Here is an 18376-nt window from a genome sequence, read left to right as displayed (position 1 = left end):
TAAAATACTTCTTCCGGTCTGGTAAAATGACGTAGCATGTGAAGGCATTTGTCACCAAGCCTGAGAAACAAAGGTGCATCTCTAGGACTCACATAATAGGAGTGAACTGACATCTACAAATTGAGCTCCACCCTTCATTACACACACACACACACACACACACACACTAAATAAATAAATAGATAAACAAACAAATAAATATTATTGCTGTAAGTTCGAGGCCAAGCATAGTGAGTTCCAGACCTTGTCTCAAAATTAACAAACAAAAACCCTTTAGCTGTTACAGAAGTAGCAGTTCTTTATTTACAATAAATTAGAAATTAGATTTCAAAAATTTAAAAGATAGCTATAATTCATCACGAAAATATAGCAAGTATTTTAAAAGATAGACTACACCTACTCAATATATGTCTTTTTTTTTCTTTCTTTCTTTCTTTCTTTCTTTCTTTCTTTCTTTCTTTCTTTCTTTCTTTTCCTTTCTGGTGTTTTGAGACAGGGTTTCTCTGTATAACCTTGACTGCATCTACTCCCGTCTCTCCCCTCTTTCCTCCCTTCACCCTCTTCCCCGTTGTCCAGCTCAGAAATATACACTGTGGACTCTCCCAGAGGTCTCTCTGCCTCTTCCACATGTCTATATGAACATTCTCCTCCATCATACCTAGAGTGGTTATGTTTCCTTTCCTCTTTCTTTCTTTCTTTCCTTCCTTCCTTCTTTCTTTTTCATTCACTTGGTGCTAAAACCATGACCAGTCATGTTCCTTTCTTTATTTTTTTTCATTCAGTAATATTGAGAATAATTAGGAGTAATAAATTAAGCAAATTTTTTGTGCTAATAATAACAGACAACAGTCCCTCTCCCTTTAAAAAAAAAATTAAAATTCCTAATGCCGTTTAAAAGTTTGTTACTATATGCCTTAGAATTAGCCTAGTGTTAGAAACAAAAGAACTGAGCCAAAGTTTATCTGAGGCTTCTGTACCCAGTGCATAGATACAGAGTTTGAACAATGATCTCAGATTTCCAACCTTTGATTTCAGAGCTGCTGGTTGATGTCATCATCCTGAAAGTATGACAGTTTCTTCTTTCTCTCTATCAGAACCCAAAAGCGTTTGCATCTTAATCCTTTTGGTAAAATTATAGCATTCTAACAACTACAGCCCATGCAATGCCATTAATAGTTTATCTTTCATTAGAAGGTTGAATTTGGATCAAGCCTGGAGAAAAATTAAAATTAATAATTAAATTAAATTAAAGTTAATAGTAAATAAAATAATGATAAATAATAAATAAAAATAAACTTTCTGCCGGGCGGTGGTGGCCCACGCCTTCAATCCCAACACTTGGGAGGCACAGGCAGGTAGATTGCTGTGAGTTCGAGGCCAGCCTGGTCTGCAAAGTGAGAGGCAGCTAGATCACTGTGAGTTCAAGGCCAACCTGGTCTTGGACAGTCAAGGCTACACAGAGAGACCCTGTCTCCAAAGACACAAAACCAAAAACAAACAAACAAAAAAACTTTCCTCTAACTCCTGGTAAATGCATAACACTCCAGAGAATGGATCACACCTACCTTTTTCGACAGTCTCTTCAAATAAAAGGCAGACTGCAACTACCTTCTATAATGATATTTACTGGGCCTGTCTTCTTTGCATTGCTCTTTACCTGATAAGCATGAGAAGACATTGTATTTCTCCTTACAAAGGGAAGATCAGAAACCTTTCACTCATTTTGTTGGATTGAGTTGTGTGCCCTCAGAAGCAGAGCAAATCAGTGGGTGGAACAAAATCAAGAGAGGAAAGGAACCACAAAGATTATTGCAAGTAAAATAATTTTCTGTGAACATCTTTCTTTCACAAATTTCTATTAATAATGGAGAAGAGATTAATCTGTTGTGATAAAATATTTGGCTTTTCTCCTCTTTCCTTCTCCAGGAACTCCTAAACACGGAATTTTTGTTCCATTGAAGATTTAAGAGGTTTACCCTCAAGCACCTTGTGTGTGTGTGTGTGTGTGTGTGTGTGTGTGTGTGTGCGCGCGCGCGGGCGTGATGAGGATGGAACCCAATACCTCACTCAGACTAGCCAAGCACTACAGCACAAATCACAGATCTAAGTTTTCAGATTGTCCTATTTCTCATTATCAAAAAGTCTTTCCAGATGTTCCGCAAAGGGCATTCAAAGTTAAAATTCAGCAGGATTGCCTCAGTTGACCCTTTACCCAGCTCCCCACCCGGGATGGGGTGGGGGGGGGGCGTTTCCTTTCCCACTCCCCTAGGGAGCAGGAAAGAATGTTAGCACACAGGTGCAGGATAACCAGTTGTGCTGCTCCTGGGAGTGCAGATCAGGAGTTCTGAGAAAGCTCAAGGCCACTTCAAGCAAAGGATGGGCAGGGAGTGAAAGTGGGAAGGATTGTTCCTTTTTTGAAATGACATATTTAACCCTTTCCCCTCAAGTACTATCTCCTTTACCAAGACATAAATATACACAGAGACTGTGGCACTGAATAGTTTCTGAGATTTTTTTTTAAAAAGAGGTTCACAGTAACCTCTAGTGCATTTCCTTCTTTTAGTCATCATATTAAACTACGTATAAACCCGGGTTTCCAATGACTCTGTTTGCCTGAGTTTTGGCTTGGGCAGTTTGCCTGGAAACTTCAACCTTATTTTCTAATTAGATTTATTTTAATAGTATTCAACAACTTGGCCATGCCACATTTTTTACTAGTGTTGCGGACATCAATGAAATGTCCTAGGTTGCTGAAGCTTTGGGTATGCAGTTTGAACACCCAGGAAGTAATATTGTAGGCAGGTAAGGTGTGAGGTAGTACACTTTCTCACGCCAAAATATGAACATTTGATGGATTCCCCAGTGGTTAAAAAGAGAAAGATGTTCACAGGCAGAAGTTGCCTTCTTGTAAGTCAATAGAGGAAGATGGAAACACGCAAGTGAGTATAAACTGAGCTGAAAGATCCAAGTGAGGCGTACAGGCGATGAGAACGCACACAGACAGGTTAGGGATGCCTTTGTGCCCTTACCCAGAACTGAAAACACACTTTCTCCTGTCCCAACTGGAGGCAGAAATGCCAGAGTCTTTAAATCCTGGTTCTTACATGATTTTATGGCCTACGTTCTTGAGAGGGGGATGTTAGAATAGTGTCTGAAACTCCTGCTCTCCGCTGCCTTTGGACCACACCTCCTGCCTCCCGGGTAATCCTAACAAAGTGAAATCAGCTCTGCCACGCCCTAAACCTCTAGCCTGAAAGAATAGACTACCCCTGGCCCAGAGTGGAAACAAAACATTCCGATCCGCTCCAAAGATTAAAATACTATTGCCATTGTCTCCTAATGCATCTGGGTGTGTCAGTCACCTGGTCAGGGGTCCAGGCCACCTGAGCTAACCCACGTGAAGGTCTGCTGAGAAGACGGAAAGAGTTGTTGAGGTGGAGAGGTGGTGTGCGTGTGCGGGGCTTCCCCTGAAACACCGCCCTGTGCAGGGGTGTGCAGAGCTTCCATCATGTAGCACTGAGGAGCCTGAAACAAAACTTCCTTTTCCTTCTTTTCTATCTTCTTTTCTTTGGAACACTGGCCAAAGTCTGGGCATGCTTTTGCTGACACTCTGGGCTTTTCTCACTCATTCGGCAAGGCTCTCCCCGCCCCCACCGCCTTTCTCCGTGCAGCTGCATGCCTGCCATGTGGCTGGTTGCCAGCTTAACTCTATTGCTGGGCCTGCCCGCTTTTTTGGACCCTAACTCAAAAGAAATGGCTTTCTTTTCCTCTTCTTTCCCTTCTCCTAGAATTTGCCAAGATTTAACAGCTTTCCTGTTCTGTTGTTTTTCTTGAAAACTTTAATAATAAAGTTGTCCCTGGGCTTCCTTCTGAGTCTGTTTCTAAATTCTTTTACTAACCGAACAGAGAACTCCAATTTCCCCGGTAACACAAGGCTTCTAACTACAATAGTATATTTTATCAGACCTCAAACCTCAAACTTTCACATATTACAACAGTGAAGATTTAAATCTTGGTTTTGTGTATGCTGGGCAAGTGCTCTGGCCCCTCCTCCCCCTCCTCCCACCTCCTCCTCCTCCCTCCTCCTCCTCCTCCTCTTCCTCCTCCTTCAATAAGAGTTCAGTTCCTGGCCTGCTGCTGTAACAATTCAGAAGGCTGATGTAGAAGAACCGTTGGAAGCGAGGAATTTGAGAGCCCTTTGGGTAACATAGCAAGACCCCTATGCCAAAGCTGGAGAAGGCGGTGGACCAAAAATTTACATTTTCTAATTTAAAAAGACCAATCCTAGCTTTTAAAGTTTATATTAGTCGATAATTACCTTCCATGTACCCTGCATCCTGATTTTTCCGTTTCTCTATCTTTGGCACAACTAATTTGGTGCAAGTGGTAGTTGCTGAAGAAAATATGACAACGTTAAAACAGAGACAGGCTGTGTGGGAAATAAGTCTTAAAACGTCCTAAATTGTCACTTACCTGATGGCACTAAGATTTGGAGAGCATAGGCAGCTTGGATTTCTTGTGGGTCCCCGAGTAAGGGGGGGGCTGTTCTTTGATCACTTCCCCCTGGTGGGGCTGCCTGCACAGGCCACATGGGAAGAGGATGTACTCAGTCCTTTTGTGATTTGATGTGCTGGGGCTGGCCGTCCCTTTTTCTGAGGACTGGGGAGGAGGAATAGGTGGAAGAGGGAAGCAAGGTGTGACTGGGAGGAGAGGAGGGAGAGGGCTATGATTGGGATTTAAAGTGAATAAATAAATAAATACTTTTTTGTTTTAAAGAGGAAAGAAAAGACTCATAGAGCAGAAAGATGGACAAGCTTTGAAAGCTGTTGGCAGGTGTTTACCTCTATATGGCATTACAGTGTCTCCATCATGGCCAGCCACAGTGGGAGGCCCTTGTTTTATTTTTGTGCGAGTTGCTTCTAACTATAATCAGTACATTGTCTTGAGTGCCTTTTTCTTATTTTCTGGTAAGACACTATGTTTCAGGACAAATAATATTTCTTAGTGGTTCCTGTGCTCCTCGTCTGTAAGAGAATGGCGTTTATCTAACATGGACCAGCTTTATTCATCACACAAGTAAGGTAAGCAAGTGTTTACTCTGAAATCTCTCAACAGTGATGTTCTCATAGGAGACAAACATTAATATCCACAAACTGGAACCTTCTCTGAACATGCTCTTGGTCAAGGAACCCCGGAGACTGCTCGCCAAAGTCTTCTTTTCATGATAACATGACAAGAGTAGAAATTTCCTACTTCCTTTGTTTTGTTTATTTTTTAACATTAAAAAATAAAACCCATAACACTCTGGAAGCTGGCAGATCTCTGAAGTCAAGGCCAGCCTGGTCTACATCATTATGCAGTGTTTCAAGCCCGCCAAGGATACTTCGTGAGCTCTTGTCTCAAAAACAAACAGCCAGGCATGGTAGCTCACACCTTTAATGTCAGCTCTCGAGGCAGAGGCAGGCTGATTTCTGAGTTCAAAGCTAGCCTAGTCTACAGAGTAAGACCTGAGACAGCCAAGGCTACACAGAGAAACCACTTCTTAAAAAGAGAACACAAAACAAAACAAACAAAAAAGCCTGTAAAAGCAGGGCAAATATAGAGGTAGTACGATGCAAAGACCTTAGCTACAAATATATGATAACACCTGTCCAATGTGAGAATTCAGTGGGATTCTTTTTGCAAATTGAAAGTAGAAGTACTGCCATGTTCATAGCAGTAACTCAATCCATGGAGACTTAACTGTCTCCCTTAATGTAACGGAGCAGAATTTGATTATTCTATACTGGGTTAGTCACAAGGAGGATAAATTGAGGTGCTCAGACTAATACCAGTGAGATAATAAAGCAGGTCTTGAAGAGGCAAGGCTCCCAGCTGAGTGAAACCTTGACAGACCTGGATACTTCAGTATGAATAAAAGGCTCACTATTACTTCATCTCCCTTCCAAATACCCATGTTGCTTTGCGGCAGGAACACCTGGAGGACTACCTCATGCTTGGATACTGAACCACCGTTGTTGTTGTTTTTTAATTTTATTTTTATTTTTATATTTTTAATTAATTTATTCAGATTGCATCTCAATTGCTATCCCATCACTTGTATCCTCCCATTCATCCCTCCCTCCCACTTTCACCCTATTCCCTTGCCTTAGGTCTATGGCCGAGGGGGACCTCCTCCTCTACTTTATGGTCATAGGCTATCAAGTTTCATCTTGGTAGCCTGCTTATTCTTTCTTTGAGTGTCACCAGGGCTCCCCAGGGGAGGTTGTCAAATATGAGGCACCAGAGTTCATGTCAGAGTTAGTCCCTGCTCTCCACCCAACTATGGAGAATGTCCTGTCCATTGGCTAGAATACACCCAGAAAAAACTCCACCACACAACGGGGACATATGCTCAACCATGTTCATAGCAGCCTTATTCATAGTAGCCAGAACCCGGAAATAATCTAAATGTCCCTCAGTTGAAGAATGGATAAAGAAACTATAGTACATTTACACTATGAAATACTACTCAGCTATAAAAAACAAGGAAATTTCAAAATTTGTGGACAAATGGATGGCGCTAGAAACAATCATACTGAGTGAGTTAACCCAGAAGCAGAAAGAATCACATGGTATATACTCACTCATAATTGGACACTAGCCCAAAAGGTGTGTCCCATGAAAGTCTTCACTTACCAGGAGGTTGGGATACATGTGAGGACATCACACTGGGACTCTTGGTAAGAGAATTATAGGAGATGGGAAAATAGAAGGATCCAGAGGATCTTATAAACCTATAAGAAGAACATCGTAATGGGTGGATCAGGGCCCAGGGGGTTCTGTTCAAACTATTGCATTAACCAAGGACATTACAAGTAGTAAATATCAAACCCCTACTTGAACCACTGTTCTTGAGATACTACCTGGCTGTCACTTGCGTGGCTCAAGCCAATCACGTGGAAAACTGCATGAAACATAAATGAACTTCGCCAGCCCAGTCCACCTTCCATCTTGCATTTCCTAGGCTCCTGACTGGTATTACTAGCTATCCTGGAGACATGTTTATTTTATTCCCCTTGTTCTTCATGGAAATCAAAGGGTCAGCCAGTCAGGTGAGCTCATCCCAAAGTCGTTTCTTTATCTAAACTCAGACTTTGCTCTTCCCTCTTCTCTGAGACACAATTCTCACTGGGCATGCCACTGTCTTTCAGCACCCAGACTTCCACATTTGTAAGAAGCAACTCTCCTGTGCTCTATGGTGAGGCTTTTTTAGCCCTTAGTGGACAATAGTTTCCACAATACTGCCTTCCCTTTCCTATTAATTTTTCTTAGGTAAGTACCTTGGCTAAGGGCATTAGAATAGTCCTTAGAGGGTGTGTATATGCACTGAGTATGACACTGTGTTGCTGGCCTTACAGCCTCTTGTAGACAGATCTACAAGGAAAAACATATCAAGGGAAGGTCCAGGGCCCTGTGTGTTCTGAGCAAGACTCTGTCGACATCCAGTCTAAACAGAGCAGCTTTGGAGATAAAGGAAGTGCTCCCTCTTAATCTTTGTTCTGGCCTCAATTACAGATGGTTACAATTTCCATCTTCTTTACTTTTTAGATTCCAATTCTCAAATATATATGTAAAACTCTTTTACAGTCACATGTCTTCCCAGTCGTCATTTTCCGGAAGCACTTCATCTGCCCGTTTGAACCCCCAGCCTCTCCCATGAGGTGCTCTAAAGTGTATCCTCAGCCTAAAGCTCTGCGTCCTGAAGACACATGAGTGTGGCTCTTTGCTTTCTCTCCTATACCCCTCCTAGCAGTGGGCCTGTTATAGAATCATATTCTATCTCTGAAATAGTTTTTAAAACATACGACTTGTAATTGCTCTGTGAATTTCATGTCAGAATATCTCATGTATATCAATAGCTCTCAGTCTTCCAGATGTAAACCTTTGACATTTTTTCAATTGTTCTAAGATCATTCCTTTATTTGTATTGCCTCTCCTTTAATAATGCTTTTTTTAAAAATGTGTATGTGGGTGAGGAGAGAGAAGGGAGGGTAATGTGCACATTAGTGCAGGTATCAGAAGGAGCCAGAGGTAGGTGTCAGATCCCCCAGGGCTGGAGTTAAAGGAGGTTATGTGGCTCCAAACTCAGGTCCTCTGAAAGATCAGCAGGTGCTCTTGGTTACTGGGCCATGTTTTCAGTTCTCCTTGAATAAATCATGATTCTATTTTGTTAGAAAAGGGTGTATTTAATCCAGATTTTCAGACTTTAAGAAAAAAGTGTGTGTGTGTGTGTGTGTGTGTGTGTGTGTGTGTGTGTGTGTGTGTGTGAGGTAAGAGGACAGTTTTGTTGATGTGCTCCTGTCCTTCCACCTTTATGTAGATTCTGCAGACAGAACTCAGGTCATAAGGCTTGCACAGCAAAGGCTTTACCTGCTGAGTGACAATAAACAACCTTGCCTTAGAAAAAGACTTTACCTGTAACAACACCTTCCTCTCCTGCTTATATCAAAGTAAATGAAGCCACTCCAAAGTCCTTCAGGTATTGTCAGAGACTGTTGATGTCCTTAAAGCAATATTGCTAAGGGACGGGATTGTTGTCTTTCCTTTCCCCTGGCTCAATTATATGCGCTAGGTACACTGAACACTGATCAAAAAGGGAATGGATTCCCTTGACTATGCCACATTGGGCTTTGGTGTCTCCTGGTCTTTACATGAGAAGAGTGTTAAAGGAAGTACCTCACTGACTTCTCGTATCCTCTTTCTGGCCTATATGTTGAGTGTGTCCATGTATCTGTTTAAATCTTGGGCAAAACGCTGGACCTGTGGCTCAGGTGTGAAGACCCAAGTTCTGATCCTCAGCACTGCCTTCAAAGATTGACTGGTGGCACATGGATACAGCCCCAGCCCTAGGGTGGTGGAGATGGGTACATCCTGTCCTGCCCAGCCAGTTTTAAGAAGTAACTCTGTTTCAAAAAATAGGGTGGAGAAGGGGCTGGCCTCCAGGTGTGCCAGTATGGGTGAAAGACAGACAGACAGACAGACAGAAAATTACTTAAGTTTGCTATTAACCCATTACACCAGTTAAGTAGAACCAGTTAAGTGCAGACAAAATGCTACACTAGCTCCACTGAGAAAAAACAAAGGCAAGATGGCATCAGATTAGCAATCTGTTTGAGAAAATTTACTTGGTAAAAGTACCAATAAAAGTCAAGATATAAAAGGAGTAAAAAAAAAAATGTGCTATGGGTACACAAAACAAAATCCCAGTCAATTAATTTCCTTACACATTTGCTCACTCTAGGTATTATATGTATAAATCAAGTGATCTGGAAGAGTTAACTACAGACCTAGGGGAAGCTTGGGTATACAATCAGGCACACTGTAGTATTTCATTTGCCTTTGTACATTATTTGTTGTTGTTGTTGTTGTTTCGTTTTTCATAATTGTATGTATGTGCACTACAGACATGTAAAGTTACAGATGGTCGTGAGCCACCTTGTGGGTGCTGGAGAGTCAACTGGAGCCCCTTGAAAGAGCAACTACTGCTCCTGAGCACAGAGCCACCTCTCCAGCCCCTCAATGTGTTTTTTGTTTTCTTCTTGTGAGGGAAATGGACTTGCTGTGAATTAAACTCAGAGGTTTGCACATGTCAAGTTCACATTCTACCTACAGGTGAGCAATACCCACAACCTGATACATGACCTGTAATAAGTAAGGTGCACATTAGAGTTAAAAAAAAAAAACAAAAATACATGGGTAAAGAAATCAATATAGCTTAAATTAGGAAAATAGATAATAAATTTAAATAATAACAAGAGTTCAGGCAAAGCCAGTTAAGTCTTAGTTGGACATTCAGGGCTGTGGTTGGAACTGAAAATATAGGTTTTGTAGTTAGTTTCACTTCAGTGGTGAGTAAAATCTTATGTGAAGGTGACCTTGTGTAGAAAAAGGCTACAATAAAGAGACATCAAGGAGACCAGGGCTGGAGTGATGGTCCAGCTTGTGGAATACTCATTGCTCCTTCACAGGACTTGGATTTGGTTCCCAGTACCTACATGATGGCTCCTAACTATCTGTAACTCCAATTCCAGAATGTCTGATGTCTTCTGTCTTCTATGGACCCCCAGGCATGCATGTGGTAACACACAAATACATGCAGGCAAAACACTCATATGCACAAAATAAAAAACAGGCTAGAACTGTGCTAACCTGCATACTACTGAACCTATGAGCATCTTGTCATGGAGAAGGGCAGTGCTGACAAGACCATGCCTCCTTGAGGATTACACACTGGTCATGGATACCACTGACTGGTAAGGTACACATGTTCCTATAAATAACCCCTCACCCACGCTCCCTAAACAACCCTAATGAAACTCTGGTTTAAAGAAAAAAGGTGGGGGCAGGTGGGAGAAAGAGAACTGCAGACTTGGGAAGGGACCAATTAGGACGAAGAAAGGGACCCGTTAGAGGAAGGTAAGGTAGGATGACAAGAGTGAGGACGTGAACATAATACATTACATACGTGTACAAAATGTCATAATGAAACTTATTATGCATGATTAATATACACTAATAAAAAATTAGAATTCGGTTTTGTTTTTTGTTTGTTTGTTTGTTTGTTTGTTTGAGACAGGTTTTGTCTGTGTAGCCTTTGGCTGTCCTGGGACTCGCTTTGTAAGCCAGGTTGGCCTTGGACTCAGAGAGCCACCTGCCTCTGCCTCCCCAAGCACTGGGATTACAGATATGCACCATTATGCCCAGCTATTAGATTTTTATTTTATTTTATTTAAGAAATGTCATAGGTGGCTGTAGCTGTAGCTCAGGGGTAGAATGCTTACCTTTTATGTATGGGTTTAATCATAGTACAGCAAAACACAAAATGAATGTGTGTGTGTGTGGTGTGTATGTATGAGAGAGGGGGGAGAGAGAGAGAGAGAGAGAGAGAGAGAGAGAGAGAGAGAGAGAGAGGGAGAGAGGGAGAGAGAGAGAATGATAAACAGATGTTGGAGTTCTGGGAAAAATCTTAATGCGTAGCAAAGGTAAGCTGGGAGAGGCCACCCCAGCCTGGCTGAGGGAACTGGGCGCGGTCTCTCCCAGAAGGCCAGCTTCACATAGGAGTTTAAAGGTACCCATCTGGGGAGAGGGGTAAGAAGAAATTCCAAGCTGAGAAGAGTTTGAATAACAGCTGAGTAGTGTTGCTCCAGGAAGTTATGTTGAAGGAAGGGAGTGATGGGCAGACGTGCTTCAAGAGGTCAGCTAATGGAACATATGTGCTCCGTGGGGAGAATTCTGTGCAGCCACGTTTCAAATACCAGTTGTGAGTTTGAGGAGGAAAGCTTGCAGAAGCTCTCTGTGGAAAAGGGAGAGGCTCCATCCTTTTCCAGAGCAGCTCTGCAAGTGACCACCGTGTCAGGGAACTGGGGAGCAGTGTCTACATCTTGCCTAGGCGGGAGAGGGAGATGGGGGGGGATATGGTTTCTTTCTCACAAACCCTAGGAAATCTTTAACTCAGACCCCTATCTGACCCACAAGCTAAAGAAACACTCATTAATCATTTAATTATGAAAACTCTGGCTTCTAACGTGAACAAATTTGTATAAACTGGTTATGACAGCTTTTCAGAAGGAAAAAAAAAATACCTTTCCTCATCCTGTAAATTAAAGAGCAGTTTTAAGTTATAGGTATTTACAGTGAGAAAAACTTGGAAATTGTTCAAAAGCTTAACATGGAGGAAGAAATTAGTTGTGACTTTATAATTATTTGCATTTCTGATATGATATGTTTGTTCTTACAAGTAGATAAATTTGAAAATGGTATTTTTCTTCCATAAGAATTTCTGAAGTGTCCTCTATTTATACATCTCAGTGATTTGTGAGACACATTTGTATGCTCTTGTTTTTTTAAGGCCAAAACAAAAATGTTTAAGAATTGTTATTCTTGGAAATGGTTCTGTTCACTAAAGAATAGTGAGTCTTCTTAAAAGTGTTTAACTGTGTTCTTCCATTAAATTTTGCTTCTCACTTATTAAACATTTTTTTCAAGAAACATTAATGATGGGTTTCTTTTGGTTGCTCAAACAAACAACAAACAAACAAACAGGAAGATTCAAATAACAATTAAATTAAGATGTTGAAAGTTCCTTCACATCCTTTCTCTTGCATGAAGGGTTAAAAGTTGTCCTAACACTTGCTGGCAATTGGACTTTCTCAAGAGATGGACCGTGGGGATTCCCTGTGCCAATGCTGAGGTGAGGCACCAATGCCAGATCTGAAGGGGGGTTCTTATCAGTACGTTGCAGTTTTAACCCAAAGAATCTGTCACTAAATGCGTGCACAGCCCGGTTCATACTTGATCCATACTCAATAAATAGCTGGTCAAGGAATGTTAAAGTTTATCTTAATAGTTTAAGAAATTGATCCGGAGGGCTAAGCAACACATCCTCACTGCCCATATCCCACGTCCCCCAACTTGTTAAGAAGTTACTGTAGCCCAATTTAGAGTGTGTTGTTAGGTTCTGTAACAGTGTGGGAGATCAATAAGGAGAGATGCAGATATTCAACTCAAAATGTCCTTATTAAGCACAGGTTTTGGTTTTTTGTTTGTTTGTTTGTTTGTTTTAATCATCATATACAGGCAGAAGAATTACATTAATGCAGACGGACTTTATCACAGAGACACTTCACTATGTTTTGAAATATGTTCACATTCTTTAGATAAAATATAACATACCCATAAAAATGAATTCTATTGAAATAGAGTATGAAAAGTTCATATAATTTTGGATTCCATATTGCACCTTAAGAAACTACCAAGGTGGGTCTTGGTATTGCATGGCTTTAATCCTAGCACTGGGGATGCAGAGGCAGATGAATCTCTATGAGTTTCAGGCCAACCTGGACTATACGGTAAGAGCTCTTCTTTGAAAGGAAAGAAAGAAAAATGGAAAAAGAAACACAAATTTTGGCATAGTATTGTAGGGAAAAAAACCCCACAATTTTCTTAAAATGCTATTTTTAAAACTCCTACTGTTTTAAACTATGTATCTAATATAAGGCCTTAGCACAAGCAAATAAAAAACTATTTGAACTTAAACATTTAACAGTAGACTATTAAGCTGGGAGTGGTGCTGCATGCCTTTAATTCCAGAACTTGGGATGCAGAGGTAGGTGGATTGATGTGAGTTCGAGGCCAGCCTGGTCTACAAAGCGATTCCAGGACAGCCAAGAGTACACAGAGAAACTCTGTCTTGAAAACAAAACAATAGACTATCGAATCAAGCTACTAATAAGACAGACATTAAAGAGATTTGCAAAAATATGTAAAACAAGACCATTTTTCTTTCCTGTTAGTGTGTGTCAGTGTTCGGTATGCCTGTGTACCGTGTGTGTGCAATGCCCTTGGAGGCCTGAAGAGGGCATCATCCTGGAACTGGAGTTATAAACAGTTTTGAGCCATCAAGAGGGTGCATCACTCAGATACTTGGGACGAACAGTTAGTGCTCTTTAACACTGAGCTCTCTGTCTCAGGGGCTGATTTTAGTGCTAATGTGAAATGGTGCTGTTACAGTTGTGTAAATTAAATTAGATAACATTTAAACTCAAAATTATGCTTGGGGTCAAGGGTATTTAAGAAGGAATTAAGTAAAGCTGAGAAAGTTTCTTTACTTCAGGAAGCCTCAAAACTCTCGGGGCAGCAGTTAAATGTGCAATTGCTCAAATGTGCATAAGCATCTTTTCAGAAACGTACTAGAACAGAGCTTGGAAACTGCAGTGACAATTGCAGTGATAACAATCAACTGGAAAAGGAAACCTGGCCGACTGAGGCCAGTGAGATGGCTCAGCAGGGGAAAGCATCAAGCTTCCCACCTTAAGTTTAGAGTGTACTATGTCATACACTATAAATGTGCAAATGTTGTTGCATTAACACATTCTCTACACTAGATGTAGGAAAAAATAAAATATGAAAATAGAATGGTGAATATTTAAAAATAACTCCTGACTGATTGTATTATTAATTAATACTACAAAAAGGAATGTGGTTTTCCCCCCTTTTCTTTTGAGACAAGCTCTCCCTGGGTAGCCCAGACTACCCTTAAGCTCATGATTCTTTGGCATGGAATTCAAATTTGTTCTTCCTATGAACAGAGTTCATTTTCACTCTAATCTGATGTTTTCTGGTGCAGTGATTTAACAATCTGATTCCCGGTTGAAGTCATATTGATAGGTATTTCTTTCTTCTTCTTCTTCTTCTTCTTCTTCTTCTTCTTCTTCTTCTTCTTCTTCTTCTTCTTCTTCTTCTTCTTTTAGTTTTTCGAGACAGACTTTCTCTGTGTAGCCTTGGCTGTCCTGGACTCACTTTTTTTTTTTCTTTTTGGAGACAGGGTCTCTCTGTGTAGCCTTGGCTGTCCTGGACTCACTTTGTAGGCCAGGCTGGCCTCCAACTCACAGCGATCCACCTGCCTCTGCCTCCCGAGTGCTGGCATTAAAGGCGTGTACCACCACTGCCCGGCTTGATAGGTATTTCTAAGGTGGAGCGGAGGGGCCTAAAAAACAATCCTCCTTTAGGTGTGCTCACACAATGTATGGCACGATATTTTCCACAAACTCTCCAAGTCGATAGCCCCTGATTTTCTCTCAGATTCTCCTTTGCTCTCCTGTTTTCAGACACTTCCTTCACTTTCTTACTGCTTACTTACCTAGACTTCCATCATGAATTATGTCAGTCACTGTTCACTGGTGAGTGCAGGGGTGGGCCAGCTGAAAGTTAGGTACACGCAGCTCTAAAACTTCAGCCCAAGAGGCAAGCAAGGCTCTCATGAAAGAGGTCACGACATTGACCCGAGGTGACAGCGATTTCATCTGGCAGGGCAGAGCTCCAGTGAGAGTGTCAGTGACATCAGGGCTTGTGTGCTGTCTAGAACACTGCATCAGTGAAGAAGTAAAATAAATAAATAAACGGGATGGTTTATTTTTGTAGGAAATTACTCCCTTAGTAAAACAAACAAATACACCAATAAATGAAATGACTCAGAGCTGTTCTTGTTATAGGCGTGCTCCCAACCAGCACGTATATTTCTCGCAAGGGATCTACGTGTGCAAATGATGCTCAGAGCATGTGTGACAGCATGGTAATGTGATTGGTTCTTATCCCTCTTGGAGAAACTGCAGAGAGGACTAACTCAGTGAAGAGACAGAGGGAAGTGGGCATCTGTCCTTTCCTTCCTAGCTACCTTTTTTTTTTTTTTTTTTTTGGTATTCATTATCTTATCCAAAGGTGAGCATTATTCTGAGCTTTATTCTTAAAGTTGGCTTTCCTGTTTTATTTATTTTTTAAAATACATTGTATTAATTTATTCATATTACATCTCAATTGTTATCCCATCCCTTGTATCCTCCCATTCCTCCCTCCCTCCTATTTTTCCCTTACTCTCTTCCCCTATGACTGTGACTGAGGGGGACCACCTCCCCCTATATATGCTCATAGGGGAGGCCTGGTGGCACTCAGAGGAAGGATAGCAGGCTACCAAGAAGAGACTTGATACTCTAGCTACCTTCTTAAGGACCCGGTAGAGCACGTCGTCGACTCTAATGACATCATCAGGTTTGAAGAAATGACTCTTACATGCAGGAGCATTTCCTCTTTGTCCCAGAAATGTATTTCACTTTTAAATTATTTTTCTTCCTCTTAGTTAAAACTTTCCTTTCAGCCATAGTTGTACAGCATAAGTAACGGATAAACTTTTTTTCTTACATTAAATACCTTGTGGTATTTTATCTGTAGAACAAAGAAGGGTCAAGATTCCAGGCAGTTAGTGTGTATGTGTGTGTGTGTGTGTGTGTGTGTGTGTGTGTGTGTATACATGTACATATGTGTGTGTGTGTATACACATGCATGTATATATATATTGGGAGGTGGAGGTAACATTTAACATTTGGATTACTTCAAAATCCCTTTTTTGCTCTTCTTATAGAAACACACACACACACACACACACACACACACACACACACACACACCACACCACACCTCCGTCTTTTCACTGAGTTAGTCCTCTCTCCAATTTCTCCACGAGGAATAAGAACAAATCACATTGCCATGCTGTCACACAGGCTCTGCGCATCATTTGCATACATGCATCCTTTGCGAGAAATATACATGCTGCTTGGGAGCACGCCCGTAACAAGAACATCTTTTTCTCCCTGTCATGCAAGGAACTGTGCAATTAAACTCTCAATTGGTATGAATGGCCTTCCGTAAGCTAAGTCCACTGCTTAAAATCTCTAGCCCAATTCCTTCTCTACTTTTGAGTGATGGCTGTCAGGCCGCAGGGTGGACAAACGCTGTAGAAGACAGTGTAAAAAGAGGAGAAAAATGAGCTCACCCCCCCAGCCCTTCTAACGCTCAGCTAAGGAGCACTGGGTGGCGAGGGGTTGAATTCCGTGATTCTATAACAAGGGCTGAGATCAGCCTTCCTGTGTGTCTAAACAAGAGATAAATTATTGTTAACTTAAAATAGAACATGGTGATTTAGCATGGCTTTAATTGGATTAGGGCTCTAAAAGTACCTTGTATACTAAAAAAAGAAATTCAAAATTTGAAAATGGAGGTTATACAGCTCCATATGGCAAAAGAGCAGTGTTTTGAAAGGCTGTCATCCCCACAATAGAAGCTGATTTTATATTCCTAATGAGGCATGGGAGACACGAATCTATTCTTGAAACATTCCGGCTCTCTCCAGTGCTCTCTATTTAATTAGAATCACTCCCTATACTAATCTCTCCAGCTAGCAATCTAATAGCCATTAGCAGAATTTATTTACTGTTTAACTTGCTACTTAAAGTTTAGGCTTCCTTCCAAGGCTTTAGGCAGGTAACCAAGAGGTTCGGTCTTTCAAGTGAAATCCGTGCCTCATTTTTTAAATATGTGTATGAGCATTCCCTTGGAAGAAAAAAGAGAATAAATACATACATAAATTCAAAGGAGATTTTTTTTTTGAGGTGGCAAGTCAGGTGACTGGAAAGACAAGCCGATAATAATACACTTACTCCAATGCTCCTGCAAGTCTGTTGAACTTGGAAGTTTAAGCAGGTCATTTTTTTTTTTGCAAGGGAAGTACATTCATTACGTGAATCATAGGGTTTAATAGTGTATAAGGCAGGTAAAGGTATGCAAATAAAATAAAAATAGATCTGCCACACTGAAAAGGTTAGCCTTTCTTCCTTTTCCTATATAGGAGGAAACAGCACTGTGGATCACAGTCTGTTTTGTATGGCTATGCTAATACCTAAGACAAGGTATTTTACTTTACAAAGGAAAACGCTTTTGACCCACCAATTTGGATGCTACGCAGCATCATGAGAGCAGATGGAATCTCATAGCGGGAGCCTGTTAGGGAACAGCCACTCATTGAGAAAAGCAGGGTAGCAAGCTGAGGTGTACAACCTTGGATGAAAACAACCCTCTCTCAAGGTAAGCCATGCAGTCTGGGGAGACCCTGCCCATTCCCCCAAGAGACTCACTGATCCCTGCCATCACTGGAGTCCCAAGGGACCCAATTACCTCCCACTTCTGCTCTTCCGCCTTCCAGTATCCTGACCTCGAAAACTAAGCTTCACTTGAGCTTATAGGACCATAAACCACATCTAAGCCCTAGCAGTCACCACCATCGCATCTAACCCCTAGCAGTAACCAGCTTAGTATTCAGGAGTTCGCAATCAGAATTTCACACTGTTCATTAGTCAAACTTACATATACTTCTATCAACTTTCAGTAGAATATAAAATTTAGTTGGGTGCTTTTTGTTTGGTTGGTTTTTTTGGTTGGTTTTTCGAGACAGGCTTTCTCTGTGTAGCCTTGGCTGTTCTGGACTCACTTTGTAGACCAGGCTGGTCTTGAACTCCCGGTGATCCTCCTGCCTCTGCATCTGAAGTGCTGAGATTAAAGGGGTGCACCACTAGTTGGGTGCTTTTTATACTCACAATTCTTCTTTCATTTTTAAGTCTACCCAACCAAAATGACTACAAAATAGCTACATCACTTTGGGAATAACAACAACAACAACAACAACAATAATAATAATAATAATAAAACTAATACATCAGAATTGGAGAAAACCAACAAACAGAAGGAAGAGCTCAAGAGAAGTCACAGGAAACAGACCCCACTCACTCACACATTCAGGATTCCCATAAAAACACATGCGGTTGATATTCCTGTCCTTTTCTGAAAGGAAATGGAGAAGAATTGGATCCTGGGAGGAAGGGCTGCTCGGAGGAGACTGCAGTCAGGATGTAATACTATATGAGAGAATAAAAATATATAGATATGAAACTGGAAGTCATAATAGATCAGTGCCTTGCTTGGCCATCATCATCAGAGACGGTTCTTCCTG

Source organism: Acomys minous (assembly GCF_964271855.1).
Source record: "Acomys minous genome assembly, chromosome: 18".
NCBI classification, from domain to species: Eukaryota; Metazoa; Chordata; class Mammalia; order Rodentia; family Muridae; genus Acomys; species Acomys minous.
The sequence above is the reverse complement of the archived record's forward strand: the minus strand, read 5'-3'. Positions refer to the sequence as shown.